Consider the following 18,131-nt stretch of genomic DNA (forward strand, 5'->3'; position numbering starts at 1 on the left):
CACTCCATCACATGGTATCTTCCACATACTTCGTCACAAAGTAAACACATGCACTCTTCGTTCGGGTCGTGAAAGCTGGTGTTGCGGCATATTTTGAAGTGGAAGCCGTGGGTCGCAAATCTGATCACCAGGTGCCTCTGTAGGTAGTTGGCCTCCTTCCAGTCCTCTCTGGCCATGGCGTCCGTGACGTAGAACTCCTCCCATATTTCTGCTTTCTTACGTTGGTGTTCGAGGACGGTGATGTTGATGGCAAGTTGGTATAGCGCTGGCCTTCTATGCCCAAGGTTGCGGGTTCGATCCCGGGCCAGGTCGATGGCATTTAAGTGTGCTTAAATGTGACAGGCTCATGTCAGTAGATTTACTGGCATGTAAAAGAACTCCTGCGGGACAAAATTCCGGCACATCCGGCGACGCTGATATAACCTCTGCAGTTGCGAGCGTCGTTAAATAAAACATAACATTTGATGGCAGTAGAAATTGCAGCCGTAGGTCTTCTAGTAACATAGGTTCTCTGGTTAGCTCATAGACGATTCTGGATAGTGCAAATCTGGACAGGCCAAGTACCCGTTTCAGATATGTCGCTTTCACTTTCTCGAGGTCCTAAAGGTTACTTTTAGTGAGCTATTGCCAGACGATTTCGAGGCCATATGTGATGATAGGCACTATTTTAACCGTGAAGATTTTCATCGCCATTTCCAACGAGATCCTGGTTAGGTACTGAATGTCATTCATGGCGATCATTGCCCCTGCCACTCTGTCTTTGATGTGGGCTGTGTATGTCGATCCATTTTGTTGCAGGGTTATCCCCAGGTATTTAAAAGTCTTTACGTTGGTCAGTGGCTCGTCCTCCAGGTATAGCACGTCTGCTGCCGCTTGTTTTCCCCCCCTCTTTTGAACGTCATCGCCACTGTTTTTGTCCTGTTTAAAGTGAGGTCATTTCCTCTGGCCCATTCTACCAATCTGTCGAGTGCTCCTTGCAGCGTACAGTATTTCGTGATGTGGATGCCATGACCATATCATGTGTTAATGCAAGAGTTATGTGTAGCCAAAACGTTAACTCTGCCAGGTTAAACAAACCATTATTATTATTATTATTATTATTATTATTATTATTATTATTATTATTATTATTATTATTAAATTTACTTATCTTAAAAAAGAAATTTTCTACGTTTTCAACGAAAAGTTTTAATTTTATTTCTCAGTCGTTAAAGCTAGAGTGATGAAACGTGACTTATTCATCAGTATCTCTGTTGTGAAATCGAGCATTTGATTGGCTGTATTCAGCATAGTTTTATTGCTAGAGAATTACACGTAAAGCAGTACCGTCATTTCCCATAACTATGGTCCTGGAACACAATTATGGTCCATTCAAATTTTGTACTCCATAACGTAGTACCTCGTTTTATCTACAGTATATTGTTGCTGTACTGTAGTTTGAACTTAAGTCACTGCAGCTATGTACGAACGGTCTATGTTACTTCTACGATGTCCTTTGAATAGTATCGTGGACCATAGTTGTGTTCAAGGACCATAGTTATTTTATTCATGTTTGAACAATGAAGAAATTATATTTTGTTTTACAAAATATACAAATCAGAGTAAGGCAGTAGTCAATTCTGCATTGCGCAATTTGCAGTGTTACCTTTAACGAAAAATTATATTTAATTTTTTTTCAGAAATAGGATTTTCACTAAAAAAAAAGCAAAAGAAGTTTAATTTTTTTTAGTGTTTATGAGAAAGAATTGAAATTTACAATATGTGCTTACGATATTTATAGGCGTATTCAGTAACATTCAAACTCTCTAGCTCCAAAAGCGTGGATCTTAGAAATTTCAGTAGGAATTTAACTAATTATAGATGTAAGTACCGGATGTTTCAGGAGGAATAAAGGGGGTCTAAATCAGTGGCGGCTCGAAACCTCAAAAGTTGGTGAAGCTCTTTTATTAAGGGACATGATGTACGACTTACCTATTTTTTGTAGATTAAGTTGATTCGTCTGTCTCTACGGAAGGAGAATTGTCACTGATGTCGTCATGAAATGGCTACTTCTCAATCAGATCATGTAGCAAATCCTTGTGAATGGAGATGCACGCCAATGATGTTAATCTCCCTTGTGCCATTGAATTGCGAAGATTTGTCTTTATGCGGTTGAGTGCACAAAAAAAAAAAAACTTCGCTCCACTGCAACACTTGTTGACTGTAATGTCACAATAATGGAAAAGAGCTTATAGGTTTCTACAATACGCCTTTGTTTTCTCTTACAAGTTTTAGTGCTTGTATCAGGGGAAATGTTCTGGTACTCATGATCTGCATAGAGAAGCTCTAGTTCTGTTTTCAAACGACTTACTTTGAACAAATTTGGGAAAGTCTTTTGTAGAGCGCAAGAGCATTAGGAGGAAAAATAATAGAATACTGAACAAATTTTAAAGTATTGGCAAAAGAGCAAAACTGAAGCTGTTCAATATCTTGATATCTAGTGTTAACTTGCATAAATATGACGACAAGTAACTTATTTTAAAAATAATTGTTTGTACTTCTGACAAAGTTCACCTTCTGACAGCTTAACATATTTCCGCCCTGAAAATTCAGCCCTTTCTTTAGCCTTTTCAAAAAAAAAACTGACAAAAACTTAATCTGTTTTCACAAAATCCATCCGAGTTCCATGCCGATTTCTTTCATTCCAACTAACAAACAGGGCCAACAAAACAATTTTTCCAAATAAGAACTACCGCACAGCCACTGATCTTCACTGTACCACGCACTTTTAAAATGTTTCGTGTAAGATCTTGCACCTTTCCTTTTCAACTTCTTTGCCGATATATTAGTAACAAGTGTTGGTTTCCCCGAAAACAATTTTTTTTTATTTTAGTCGGTTATTTAACGACGCTGTATCAACTGCGAGGTTATTTAGCGTCGATGAGATTGGTGATAGCGAGATAGTATTTGGCGAGATGAGGTCGAGGCTTCGCCACAGATTACCTGACTTTCACCTTACAGCTGGGGAAAACCTCGAAAAAACCTAACCAGGTAATCAGTTCAAGCGGTGATCGAATCCGCGCCCGAGCGCAACTTCAGACCGACAGGCAAGCGCCTTAATCGACTGAGCCACGCCGGTGGTTTCCCCGCTAACAATACATCTATTTCATCACCTTCAGTCCATCGCGAAAATGGTGCCTGTAACACGCTACACACTATATCGTTCATAGGATACATTCCTCGTCAATAAAAATATTTGAGTTACCACTTTTAAAAATAATTATAAAACTATCACTAAAACTAAATAACTGCTTAGTTAACTTAATCTTATAATATATCGTTTTAGCAACAAGACATAACACAGTCACTCCATGCACACGTCTCACACACTGAAATGAAGAATTGCAAAGAAGTGTGAACACTCATTATATTCGCGTGCCGTTATTTTCCTTTCAAAGGAGCGAAGCCAGGAAACGATAAGGGTGCTTGCAGCTACAAAGGAAATGTTTTGTCAGAGATTCACGTACCTTCGAAGACAGGCTCCATAGAAATCTTGTAAGGGTTCGTTGCCATGGTTACCCGTAAACAAATCCGCAAATTGTGAAGCTCTACCTCGGAAAGAGGGAAATAGCTGCAATCTTTACCCTTCCCCACTCTCCCTACGCCAACAGGCAGAGACAACAATAGGACTAGTGTTCCATAATGCAGAATACCTAAGTGCAGAACATGTCACAACGTAGAACGTAAAAGGCAAAAATTAAGTGAAATTAAATAAAATATTAAAGTATTTGTAAATAAGTGAAGTTGTACTTAGTAAACGGGTGAAGAGCCGCTTCACGAGCTTCACCCGAAAAACCGCCCCCGGTCTAAATATTTTATGGTGTGGTAATATGGACTATTCCAAGTAAAAATGTTCTTACAACCGTCTGTCCAATTTTCAATGGGTGTGACGCATAAAAATCCTTACAAAATGTGTGAAGGAGAGAGAAATGAGTTAAAGATTGCATTTACTGATAGATTTAAAGCCTTAAGATTTTTCAAAATTCCTTCTCTGTAAATGTGTGATGCGGTGTGATCGACAATCATTGTATGGGCCTGTTATGTTACCGAATCGACTTACGGGCACAAATATGTACATACACTTCCTTCAAAACGAGCTTCCATTGTTATTGGAGGAGGTTTCTTTCGCCACAAGGATGGGTATGTTCTTTCAGCTAGGGACGGGAGGTTATTCGAAAAAATAACCTGTTATCGGTTAACCGGTTATTTTAAAATTAATTTAACCTGAAGAATGTTAAGTGATAAAAAAATAACCGGTTATTTTCCGGTTATTATTATTTTAAATTTTAAAGTCAGCAAATTAGTCAGGAAAACAAATTTAGAGGTTATTTACAATAGAAATCAAATAACAATTAGCAATCAACTGTAAATCAACCAGAAGCGGGTTATCGGTTAACCGATTATTTTAAAATTAATTTAACCTGAAGAAGGTTAACCAATCAAAAATAACCGGCTAACCAGTTATTTTCCAGTTATTTTTATTTGGAATTTTAAAGTCAGCAAATTAGTCAGGAAAACAAATTGAGAGGTTATTTACAATAGAAATCAAATAACAATTAGCAATCAACTGTAAACCAACCAGAAGATAGTTAAAAGAACGTCATTAGATGTTGAAGATCATTAATGACGTCCCTGAGTACAAATAATAAGAGGTTATGAAATTGAATTTAGTTAATTACTTTACTCACATTAGAGTCATAGTAAGATACATAAAAAATTGCATCATTTTTACAATAATATTAATAATAATAATAATAATAATAATAATAATAATAATAATAAAAATAATAATAATAATAATCATCATCATCATCATGTTTGACTATGAAACATTTTGATGGGCAATTTATTCTCCTATAACCAATAAATATTGATGTCAAAATTTCGCCGTTTGAAATGTTTCAATACTCGCAGGTATATTATAAGTCAATCAGAGAAAGTCAGCGATTAAGATAAGCATAGATAATCGAATTCTCATTTCAGTTTGCCGTCTATGGACAGATGAAATATGTAAAGCAATAATCCATACCCATCTAGGAATGGCCTACTAGAACATTTGTATACAGAATTGATTGCATAGAGTGCAAAATAATAAAAATAACCGATGTTTGACTGACATTAAATTTGAGATAGACTTAAAATGCATTTTATTCGATGGCTATTTAAAAAAATAACCGGTCGTCGGGTTATTGAGGAAAATAACCAGTTATTAAGTTAAACCGGCAACCAAAAATAACCGGTAATTAACCGATCAACCGTATGAAAATAAGCGGGTATCAAAATAACCGGTTGTTTTTGTCCATCCCTACTGCACACACGTTTCAGGTACGAGTAACCTATATGACCTTAAAGAAGGTAATTTACACACATGTAATTTGCATACACCGATTTTGGTTATGTAATTTGCACACGCAAACAACCCAGGTACCGGTAATAAAAACAGAATGTAAATTGCGCACAGAGCTACAATGGCATATGAAGGGTACACGGGAATAACGATCAAGGTCCATTTTAGAAAGTTTCGAGAAAAACGAATTTTAAAGTTTAAGCACTTAATACTTTCTTATGTGTGTATTTAATAGAAATTGACGTAGTAGAATCTCAAGAACGATTATTTCTTATTACTAGCTAGACCACATGATAGTATTTCCTTTCCACTATAATATGGCATTATTAACTCAATTTCGATTTTTGATGGACCTTGATCGTTTTTCCCGTGTACCCTTCATATATTTACTTTGAACATACTAGCTCACTATTACAATAGTAACGTATTAACCAATAACTTTTTTGGTAGGTGGTATTTTGCTCGCTTAATGAATTCCACTAGGGATATATGCCCCTCATTAAAATATTTTATATTTCTATCCATACTTTCTTTCCTCAAGGAGCACTTATTTTTTATTTCTGCAGCAGTAGATATCTCCTGAATGTTCACGTATCTATTTGAAATTCAATTAACCTACTTGTAAAAGTATAAATATCTGGACGAACAGAGTAAAATGTCTTGTTGAATCTAATATGAAAATACGTACAGACATTAATTAGTTATACGCTACAAGCTTTCTGTTTTAGCTGCCCAGGTTGAAGGAGGAAAGGTAGCGTCATCGTCTACATAGCTATCTACTAAAGAGTCACAAAAGATATCTAGTCTTTCATCTTGTGGCTTAATGACCACTAAATCAGATACAAAACAGTTGGAACCCTCATGTGGGTTTAAAAATAGTAGACTGGATACAAGTTTTAACTATCTGCCTATTTGATAATCACATTTATTGCTTTATGAAAGCATATTTTTTAATCTGACGAAGCCAAAATTGACTTAGATGGAATCTACATCCAATGGCATTGGCCCTACTCCATACAACATTTATTGCAGCATGGATAGCATAAACATCTGCGTTCAAGGTCCAGTGCTTTATGTTGAACTGCTACGTAACTATCCGTCCAAGGCAGTCTTAGGGTACGTACACGTTGGAGCGACGATAAACGATAAAAGAAGCAGCGATGCTATATCAGAGAGAATTGAAGCATGTATTGTCATTGGGGTGTGTATATTGGAGTAACGATAAAAGCGACGAAAATGAAAAGTTTCATTTTCTTCGCTCTTGTCGTTCATGTGATCTCTGATTAAGATAATATTAATCTGTATAATTACCGGTGTTTATCAATATATCCGAATATTAATCGATTTATTATTAATTCGGCGTCTTAAATTAATTATTGTAGATATTGGCAAATTAATCAGTTGTGTATTTATTCGTCATATGTTGTGTGATCACAAGAACCAATCAAAACACAACGAATTTATACTAACTTTGGGATGAGAAAAGAGTTTAATTTTGTACGTATTTAAGTTATATTAACCTTGAACTTAGCAGCTGATATTTCCTATATATCTTATTTCATTAAGTGGATGCATAGAATATCTTCTACTGATAGATCAAAATGTTCGCTTCCCGCGTCCTCGTTGCTTCGATATGAACACTTGATTCTTTGATAATACCAAAGCATCGCTAGCTCATTTCTTTTATCGTTTATCGTTGCTCCAACGTGTACGTACCCTAACTCATACAGTACCTCTCTCCTTCTATTAAAAGCTACGTAAGTCAATTGTGCTTGTCACCCGTAACATTGGTTGACATGGCGTTCGATTTACATGCCATTTATTAAAAAAACAAACCGAGTCATTCTGTGTGTGTAATTCACATACGACCCCTACTATCTAGATTTTGTTGCGTGTGCAGATTTCATACCACAAGTGTATAGCAAAGGTATGGAAAAAAAAAATGCATGAAAGTGTGTGTGTGTAGTTTACCTCAGCCCACCAGAAGATAGTTTAAAGAACGTCATTACATGCTGAAGATCATCAACGATATCCCTGATCAAAATAAGAGTACAAATAAGAGATTATGAAATTGAATTTAGTTAATTACTTCACTTAGCCTACATTAGAGTCATTAGTAAGATAAATAAAAAGAATTGCACAATTTTTAAATTAATAACCTTGGTTAAGAAACATTTTGACTGGCAATTTATTCCCCATATAACCAATAAATATTGACATCAAAATTTTTCACAGTTTGAAATGCTTCAATACCCGCAGATATATTATAAGTCAATCAGAGAAAGTCGGGGATTTAGATATTGATTATTGATATTAAATCGAACCTCATTTCATTTTGCCATCTATGGACAGATGAAGTAAGTAAAGCAATACCCATCTAGGAATGCCCTACTAGACCATTGGTATACAGAATTGATTGCATAGAGTACAAAATAACAAAAATAACCGATGTTCGACTGACATTTTTAGTAGGTTATTTTACGACGCTTTATCAACATCTTTGGTTATTTAGCGTCTGAATGATATGAAGGTGATACTGCCGGCGAAATGAGTCCGAGGTCCAGCACCGAAAGTTACCCAGCATTTGCTCATATTGGGTTGAGGGAAATCCCCGGAAAAAAACCTCAACCAGGTAACTTGCCCCGACCGGGAATCGAACCCGGGCCACCTGGTTTCGCGGCCAGACCCGCTGACCATTACTCCACAGGTGTGGGTGGACTCGACTGACATTAAATTTGAGATAGATTTAAAATACATTTGATTCGATGGCTATTTAAAAAAATAACCGGTCGTCCGGTTATTTCAGCATGCCGGAGTTACAGCACATTGTACCCGTCAGGTGACATCATTTAAATCTAACACTTCTCGAACAATGGATCGGCCGCCGTGATCACGTTCATGGTCACAAATGTCTCCAGACCTTAGTCCTTTAAATTATTGTCTCTGGGATGGAAAAAAAGCGAACCCTACAAGGAAACTGTAAACACGAGAGAATAATAAAATTAGTCGTTCGCATTACTAAGTGCTGCTCTCAAAAAAGAACGCGAAGGCGACCTCAGAACAGCTACAAGAACTATTGTCAAGAGCAGACCTGCAGAACTGTAGCTCTTGAGAGCGACTGCTTTCCTCCCCTTTCTTACCCCACCCACCTTTTCTACCTGTGCGGTCACGGCGTTCTAGTTACGCTCGGCTGCATCAACATTCATTCTCGCGGCGGAAGTCGATCATCCCCAATAGAAGTGGAGTGAGGCTGACGTCATATTTCCCCTACTTGCGAGTTCTGCAGGCCTGGTCAAGAGAATTTTGAAAGTACATTGAAACCGTTTGTGGGATTCTTTAAAAATTACTTTGAACTTGTAAATTATTTATGTAATTGTAATAATAATACGTGTAATCATTAAGCAATTTGTCTTTTTTCGAATCTTTTGTAAGGCTTCCAATCCATAAATGCAATCAATAGGTCTATTTGTCTCTTCTTAAAAATTTAAGGCTTCTTATACGTAACATTTAAACAGCTGTATCGCCACACCCACTGCAATTGGACACATGTTTATTGAACTTTTTAACTTTTACTAGGATAGTTCATACTACCACATCCTAAAATAGGCTATATAATATTCTCCCTGAAACACTCTGTATATACAGTACATTATATGTGTTTCTCTGAACACGTTATTACTGTTGTAACTTTTATATAACAACAATAATGTGACTTTATTTCTAACTTGAATCACACACCCATCAACAATGGGTATTCCACTCAACACAGCAGTCGTTATTGCACTCCACAGAACGACAATGACAATTCACGTGTATTATTGAGAACAACAATGTACTCCTAATTTTAACTAATGTTCACACTATGTACAAAACAAAACTGTCAGTTCTCAGTTCACAGTTCGTTCGCCTTGGCTAGTTCTTCTAGCTCACTCACTCAAGTTCACTGCACTTCGAACCCAAGCCTTCCAGATACAGTCCACTGCACTTCGAACCCAAGCCTTCCAGATACAGTCTACTGCACGTCGAACCCAGCCCTCCAGACGTGGTTTCTTGCACGCCGAACCCAAGACCTCTGGGTACGTTGCACTCGCCTGGATACTGCCGCAGTTACAGACTCACTGCACGTCGAACTCAGGTTCACCTTGCTTCAAGACTAACTCGAACTCAGGTCCACTTCGGTCGCTTGCTGTTGATTCACTGATTGACTGACTGACGCCGAAGGCTGCTCTCGCCCCTTTTTTTATTTACTAAATCACACGTTCTCGAATGTACTGCGTCGCGAAGTTTCTACAACAATCGGTCTCCAGACGTTTCCTTACTTCCGCCGCAGTCGCTTTCCTTCCCTCTCTCTGCGCCGCGGCCCAGCGCCCGCCGAATCTCGCGTCTCCTCTCCCCGCGCTCCTCCTTTCTCCCTGACGCGGGCAGAATATTCCGGCCTGCTGCCACACTCTTTTCACGATCCATAAATGTGACGGAGTCTTGTACTCACAATAATTCAAACAGTAATGAATTAATATTTTATTTGCACAGGATAGAAAATTTTGAGTGTTCTTTAGATATGATCAGACTATGATTGAATTTTGTAGTCAAGATAATTCAAATAGTAATTAACCAAAAATCTTCCACTCAATATTGATATTTCTTTTTTACTGTATGGATCTAATATTTTTACGAAAATATTCTCCTGTTCATTCAATAATCTAAATTTTAGCATGAAAACTTCAATACTAGTGAACACACAAATTATTAGTACTTCATAGTTAAAGTGAAAATCTTATTTAACAATCACGGCATTAGTGATACTTGTTCCTGTTGCTACTTTTTTGTCATTACTTCAGAATAGTGAAACAAGTATCAACATATGCCCCAGTATTCGAGTACGAAACGACACAAGAGACAAAAAAGTATCACCAACTTCATCATAATCGTCCTGTCATAATCATCATCTTTTTTGCAATCCATGTAGTAGATCTGCGGTCCCTTACCAGCGTTCTAGGGGTCTCAGAGGCGGCGCACATGAAGGCGAAATAGACTGCCACCTAGGGCCTTGCGACTACGACTATTTAAAATTTGATTTTCAATCAGATACCTATGTTTCCTTTTATTTACGTTTTATTTATTCTTCCGTTTCCCATTCTTATTATTTTTCTTCCTAAATATAATAAGTTAATAAATTATTGACAGCGTCTAGCTTTCAAAGTGCAGTCAACAATGCATTCATTCATTTCTTCCTTCTCACTCGATCGGCTTTCTTGGAACTCGTATTTCCGTTCTTTCCGCTACACGCGCACATTCGATCAACGATAAGGAAATATAATAATAATGAAACTGAAACAAATTTATTAAATTGAATTTGAAATGTTCAGAACACGTTATACAACGCCAATAAATGTACATTTCCTTGAATTATAAAGTTTACAAATATTCCATTATGTAATAATGAATATAAAATTACCTCACATTGTCACTCATTATAAAATCTAGTGAGCCATATTATGTTACAAGCAGTATCACTGTTAACATCTGATCGACAAGTAAGATTCGTTCTTGTTACGGTAAAATTACGATGTTTTCATTCAGTTATACTTTCCCAAGAAAGTTATCATTTTATTAAGTTTACTGTGTTGTGTATTCATTGTAATGTCCGGTAGAGAACGCGACAGAGATAGAAAATTGGAATCAGGCCAAATAAAAAGGAAAAAACGGGCGGCGACAGAGCAATTGAGGAAGCAATTATGCGGTTTAATGTACTTCAAGATTTAAGTTCAGTGAAAAGTAGAAAAATGAAACGAGTTTTGATTTCGCGTGCAGACATTTTAGTTCACTTCAAAAATATTAAACTAATAGATTACTGTGATTTAGTGTCAGTGTGTAAGAAGATCTTTTGTAAGACTAAAAATGACGACATGACATGGTTAGAATTCTGCTTCATAATATGGTGAGTAGTTCAATCTACTGCTGCTGCTGCTATTATTATTATTATTATTATTATTATTATTATTATTATTATTATTATTATTATTATTATTATTATATGGGTCCTTGATATGGGTCTAGAGCACTAAAGATCTTTTTCTCATGGTTGGTAATTCAGAAGCTGTAGAAACATTAATGGTCTATGAGTACGAACGTTTTTTGTTAACTGAGTCTATATTTCTCGCCGTGATAATTACGTTACTTGATTATGGTGTGGGTTTAACTACATTTAGCTTGTCAAAATGGTGTGGCTCTTACAGAATTGTAATACTTTGTTAATAATTTATTTATAGGGCTACTACTGCATTTATTTATTTATTTATTTATTTATTTATTTATTTATTTATTTATTTATTTATTTATTTATTTATTTATTTATTTATTTATTTATTTATTTATTTATTTATTTATTTATTTATTTATATAAAATTTATTTACATAGCCAATGTAACAGTCTATAAAACTATACAATTTGTATTGTGCGTACTATATCACAGACGGCATTATTTTTGCTAAAGTTGGAAATGTGAAACATAAAATTTAAAAGCTTCTCATCTGCCGTAGTTAATATGCAAGCACTAGTTAATAATATCATACACTTTTACCACATTTTCTTAGATCATAATTCAATTTTTAGTGGTAGGCTTGCAATATTCACTATTACTGTTATTTCATATCAATATTATTATTATTAATTTCTGTCATTATTGCATTACTATTAGTTTATATTAATTTAGTTTCTGTAAGTTGTCTGTATTGACTGCATCGAGGTGAATTACTCGCCGTCTGCAGCCCCTCACACAAACTGTTTTGTATCTGATTTACTGGTCATTAAGCCACAAGATGAAAGACTAGATAACTTTTGTGACTGTTTAGTAGACAGCAATGTAGACGATGACGCTACCTTTCCTCCTTCAATCTGGGCAGCTAAAACAGAAAGCTTGTAGCGTATAATTAATTAATGTCTGTACGTATTTTCATATTGGAAGCCAAAATTGACTTAGATGGAATCTACATCCAATGGCATTGGCCCCAGTCACTCCTAACCAGACATTGACGACAAAATCGAAAAATTTAACGACCTAGTACAGCGGTCTCAAACATGAGCTGATCAGGCAGGCCTTGCTCCTTCCGGAAAAACGCTGCCCTCACGAGGGCACATTCAGGCATGTTCGTGCCAGTGACGTCAAACACCGCGTAACATGAACAGATCGACTCGGTCACCACATTGCTTTCCGTTAGCGTCCGTAGAGGAATGGCTCTGTCTAAAGTGGCTAGGAAATCTGAAAACTATGCGTTACGAGAAAGTTTGGAAAAAGATTATTTGTTTACAGAGAGTAGAATTAATAAGGTTAAAATAAAGGAATTTTTAGACAGTCTTTAAGCACCCAGTACCAGAGCTTATTGATGAGGAATGCATACAAGATTTATGGCCGGTTTGTCCAAGTACTGTTAGAACACTTAACGACTGTTAAACCATCAACAGTTTGTTAAATACAGTTTTTCCATTTGTTCAACACCAGTTTGGCTTAACAGATTCTTAACCGTTTGTTCTTTAAATGTAGGATTTCAGGCCGTTAACTCATTTAACAAATAGTTAAACATGGCGGATAACACCACAGCTGTTCAGACTAAAGTTGTGAAAATAACATGTAATGTTTCTCTTTGAGGGATGTTTAGGGTAAGGGCCGGTTTCACCAAGCTTCGGTAAATCTGTCCAAATGAAACATTAACTAGTACTGAACATTAAAATATTTACATGAGTACGTTTGTATGTGAGTTGTCTCCGTAGACTTCAAGCCGAACAACTATATATGCCTCGTCGCGCTAGTTACGTCATATCTGTCCGTTGGAGCAGTCAGTAGGGAGTTGGCTTGCCATCACAAGGGCCTGTGTTCGATTCTCGGCGATAACTTTTTTTATTAACGTAACTAATTTTTATACATGTTACCTTTCTTCTTTTTTTTTAATTTTGTGTACTGGAATGAATTATTTCGCAACTCTGGCTCCACTAGAAGAATTTAAAAAACTCTTGGGAGATCAATTTTCTTCCCGAAATAAAACAAAGATAAACAAACAAATTAAAGAAAAATAAAAGAAATACACATGTGGATCTAATACATTTTCCATATGCCACCGGCGTCTATCACTGCCTGGCATTTTTGGGGCATTGAGTCCACCAGATAGCGGAAATAGTTCTGGTCCTTAGCGAAATCTTCCCGGGTAATCAGAACTTGATCCCAGAATTGATCTGGATTTTGAGGTGGAATGTCTCGATATTTGTCAATCCTCCTCTTTTTCATGCTTTTCCGTGAACCGTCTTTGAACGTTTATGGGGGTGTGCGCGGGGTGATTATCCTGCTGGAAAATTAAATTTCCATCGGAAAGAAAAAGATTGTAAGTTCCAAGAATCCAGCTCTTTCGCTTCTGTTTTGAAGCCAGTGCAAACATATCTTATCGCTAGCTATAATATAATTCTAATAAGTGAAAGTTAATATACCAATTAAGTTTCGTTGTTTGAATGCACATTATGTATTAATTTACTAATATTTCTTAGGTGCCGGTATGTAGTTATAATAATCACTTTCATGTCTTAAAATAAAACTCAGTTGTATGTTACCTAGTTGAAATAGGCCACTTGTTCCAATTCACCAGCTACTATTAACTCTAGATTCTATGTTACTGGCTCTTCAACTATAGCCGATGTCAGTAGTGCTTCAAAATACGCAGTGAGTAAATAATAAAATGTTTCAGCAGCAATTGCTTCTTTAGGACGAAATTACATATAATTTATACATGGACCTGAATAAGAGAATTTTATATGATACGGAATTCTCCTCGGAGTTTTGTGTACAGTTGACTACACACATATTCCTGTAATTATTGTCACCTGGTGGTCATAATGCTGAGAATTTTGTAAACAGAAATTCATATTTATCATTATAAAATATAACCATACTTATAATTATTATTATTATTCAATAGTAGTCAATGCAACTTTCATTTATCAACTCTCTGCACTGTATGAATCATGGCTACTGTTACAGGTTACGATTTTACACATGTTTCATGACTTACTCTACAGTACAGAATTTAAATAGTAATATCAGCCAATAAGAAGTTGTCTTATATATGCAAAATCATTACCAACTGGTGTTGAGTAGTTAGAATAGTATAAACGACAGTTAAAGTTAAGTGTTGGTTATTTTAAACAAAATTATGTTGGAAAAATGGAAAACATCTTAACAAAACGTTAAAAATAAACTAGCTGTTAATTTAACATTTCTTAAGCCAAATTAAACATTACTTGGAAAAACTGGCCATCAGTCTTTCTTAGTGATATCACCGCGCATCTGAATTGTCTTAGTCAAAAGCCTACAAGGGAAAGATAGCTTAATAACTGACATGTATGATAAAATCAAAGCTTTTATCATGAGGCTCACATTATGGGAAGCCCAACTGAAACTCGGGAACGTTAAAGAGTTATCTGGTTTAACAGAACAGCAACATCTTAGATATAGTGAAATTTTGAAAGATCTTAGAATATCATTTGAGCCTAGATTCAAGGAGTTTCATCTTTTCAAAAAGGATTTTGAATTGTTTACAACTCCATTTTCGGTTCAGACACTCGAAGTTCCTGAAAAGTTACAAGTTGAAGTCATAGATATGCAATGTAATACCCAGTTGGAAAAAGAAAAAGCTTTCACTTCATACAAATCTTAGAGTCTTACAATCTTTTGGATCGCTATTTTCCTCCTTAAAGAAAAGAGGTCATTAAAATCATAACCATGTTTGGTTCCACTTACGTGTGTGAAAGATTCTTCTCTTTAATAAAAGTGATTAAGACATCACAGAGATCCCGCATTACACAGAGGAAATTCGTTTCCACACTGCGTTTTATGTCGTCACAAAAGCTGACACCATGCATAGAGAGCATTCTTGGACGGAAAAAAGTTGAGCATTCCGAAAATGTTGCTCCTAACGTTTAATAAATTTGATCATAGGAAAATTAAGATTTCATTTTATACAAATAGATTGGTGGACATTATTTCTTTTTCATTCTTATAAATAGAATATTATATATAATCTGTAGGCGTCTATGTTATGTACAGTATATATTATATTTGTGTGTGTTCATTTATATAATTTTGTATAGTTGAGTAGCTTTCGTCATTTTTAATATTTTACATTTTTAATTTTAATTTCCAGGCTCTTTAACATGAATATTACAATGTATAACCAAGTTATTTTATAATTCCCAAATATGAATGAATGCACATATATGGAAAACATCCATTCCTTATGCAGAGACCACTCACAGTGTCACACGATTACGGATTATGTACAAGCCTAACGTGAATTATAATACGTTAATATGTTATGACTGAATCAAAGGTGAAGTGGGTGTACGTCTTATCACAGAAGCGTTACAAGTGGCGCTCTCAAGGTTACACCATTCTACGATCGGGTTCCTTCGGTTTCGCAGTGACTAATGACGGTTTGCCCAGTGCAGTTTTCCTTGAGACCCCTACCTAGTAGTTCAGTTGTACGATAAACACGCAACCTTGAAAACCAGACGAGTTGGTAGACACCATGCGCCTTGGATGTGCGATGCCATAAAATTACTCATGACTATGGATGGGAAACTCGTGCTCACAAAGTGCTAAAAAAAAAACCTTGAAAGAGAGAGAGAGACAGACGGAACCAACCGCAGCAGTTACAAGTTGTTTGTAGTTTCGCTGCAAAAGCAGTTCATTGCCACTGTGCGCTCTGGCGGCTCATGCAATTGGTAGTGATATCTACTCCATGATTTGAATTTCAGAATGACGCATGGTATAATAATTATAGTAATTTTAGACAGACTGTACCTAAGCACACATAACAAAATTATATTATTTCCTAGCTTTGTAAATTAGTGTAGTACTGGAAACACAAACAGAATACAACCTTTTCAAGATACAACAAATATAGCTGCAACACTTATTTATTATTATACTGTTTGTTAATATCTCTTATTATGTTTTACTTGAAACATACAACGCTATAATTTACAAGTCTTCATACATTAAAGACTATTCCTCTATTCTCAGAAAGGTAATAGTCTGTATTCGTAAACAATCACAAAATATTCAAGGAAGTAATTTTTACATATCACGGCAAATGAAATAAACTTATTTCTGAACTCTTTCTGTACATTGAGAGCTTTTACACTTCTTTCTTATATTAAACTCTGCCTCAAACACATACAATATATATATGGAAGCAAAGAGTATAATTGGAAATTCTGACTTAGGCAGCATTACGAACAGTTCGATTCCTGATTTCGCTGAGATCCGAGTGGTGTGCTGTTCTGTAGATTTATCAATTCAAGGCATAAACTGTCAGGATCTTCTATCTGCTATAAGCCAAAAGAATTTCAGGAAAATCTCGATTCCTTGTCAATTGTCACTGTTTCTCCAAACTTACCAGTGAATTCTGCTGTAGGTGTTGAAGTAGGGTCTTATATTTGAAAAGAAGATTTTCTTATCACTCTTCAAGATAGTTTATAGTCAAAGAAAGTGAAGTTGTCTTTGTGCTACATGGTACTGCCACATTTCAAATTTATCCATAAATGTTCTTAGCTAGTCGATCATATGTCGTGCAATTCTGTAACTCGCACGCACAACGTGCTAACGATATTTGATATCAGTCTCACCTTGTTGATATCCCATTTTTACCTTTAGCTATTCTAAAGCAGATCTAGATAGTATTTCTTTACTAAAACCTTCACTATGTTTATTTGTAACATAAAATGTCATGCGTAAGAAAATGTAATAGAATATAATACAAGCTTTACCTTCCTCCTTAATAAAAAATCTTTCTCTTTCGACTCATCATTAAAGAGAAATGATCTGGGGGTTATATTGTTTTTCACTTAAAACGAGCCGCCACTTACTGCAGACGCGAGCAAACTTGTATACAGACACTACAGTACAGAGTCCGTTCTACACCTGCACTGAGGTTGTGTTCACACTTCGAGGGCACGAGTTTTCCACTCATGCTCATGACAGACACACTGCTTATCGTAAATACAGACGGAGCAAGGACGAATTAGATTTTAATAGGTAATTGCAAAGTTTTAAGAAATAAACGTAATCAAGCACTAAGAAATGCTAAATTACGCCATGCACATTCCCTTATTCTACCTTCGGTTAGTGCGAAAGAATTGTGGCGTAACCTTAATAACCTAGGTCTAACAAAAGCAAAGCCTCGGGTAGATAACACCAACTTGTCACTCAGTAGTCTAAATCAGTGGTCGTCAGCACTCGCTGAAATGTGCAACGGGTACGAGGTGCCGTCCTGTGTGCACCGTCGTGCAGCAGGGAGAGATAGAGAGCATACCCGCTAGCACCTACGGAGTGCAACCTAGTGCACTGCTAGCCCCAGCGTGCTCTGTGCTGACGACCCCTGGTCTAAATGAACATTTCTTCACTGCTCCACCTGAACCATTACATAAACAAGAGACTCTTGAATTTCTCAGATCTTACCCCCAACCTGTGTGGGATAAATTCTTATTTAAACACATTAACCTGACTGACGTAATGAAGACGCTGCGTCGTATGAAATCTCAAGCCCAAGGTATAGGCAATATAAATAACATTCTCCTGTATAAAATAATAGTGTGATCCCGCCGACCGTCATCCATATATTCAATACATCTATTATGACTGGGTCCTTCCCCTCACTCTGGAAAATGGCATTAGTGAAACCTTTATCTAAATCTAACACA

The 18,131-nt window shown here is 36.2% G+C and overlaps 1 protein-coding gene across 2 annotated transcripts in view; it reads right to left on the reverse strand.

The window, feature by feature from the left end:
- LOC138706265 (fatty acyl-CoA reductase wat-like) overlaps positions 1-18,131 on the reverse strand; it is an 87,671-nt gene that overhangs the window by 56,306 nt on the left and 13,234 nt on the right. The gene's annotated exons all lie outside the window — the stretch shown is intronic.

This window comes from Periplaneta americana, chromosome 9, assembly GCF_040183065.1.
Source record: "Periplaneta americana isolate PAMFEO1 chromosome 9, P.americana_PAMFEO1_priV1, whole genome shotgun sequence".
Lineage (NCBI taxonomy): Eukaryota > Metazoa > Arthropoda > Insecta > Blattodea > Blattidae > Periplaneta > Periplaneta americana.